The following is a 539-nucleotide window of genomic DNA, read 5'->3' on the forward strand; positions in this document are numbered from 1 at the left end:
TTGTCCTGGAACTCACTATGTATACCAGGCTGGCCTTGAACTCACAGAGATCTGCCTGCCTCTGCCTCCCGAGTGCTGGGATTAAAGGCGTTCGCCACCACACCCAGCATCCCTAAATTATTTTTTAAAATATTTTATTAATTATTGTTATTTTATGTGTAAGTGTATTGCCTGCATGTAGATAGGTGCACCCGTGTTCTGCAATGTCCAAAGAGGTCAGAAGAGGACATCGGATCCCCTGTAACTGGAATTAGGACAAGTTGTTAGTTGCCATGTGGGTGCTGGGAATTGAACACAGGTCCTCTGCAAGAGCCGTCAGTGCCCTCAACCACTGGGCCAAATCTCCAGCTCCCTTAAATTAATTTTTAACTGATGCATAAGGCACCATAAGGTGTCTTCATACACATATATCTGCTTGATGCTTAAATCACATTAAATACAACTATTCATCCAGACATCCGTGGTCAAACCCTCAAAATCTCTTTTTCTAGATTTCAAGATATAATATAATATATATATATATATATATAAAGATTTTA

Source organism: Nannospalax galili, unplaced genomic scaffold (genome assembly GCF_000622305.1).
Source record: "Nannospalax galili isolate Female #2095 unplaced genomic scaffold, S.galili_v1.0 scaffold433, whole genome shotgun sequence".
Classification (NCBI taxonomy): Eukaryota; Metazoa; Chordata; class Mammalia; order Rodentia; family Spalacidae; genus Nannospalax; species Nannospalax galili.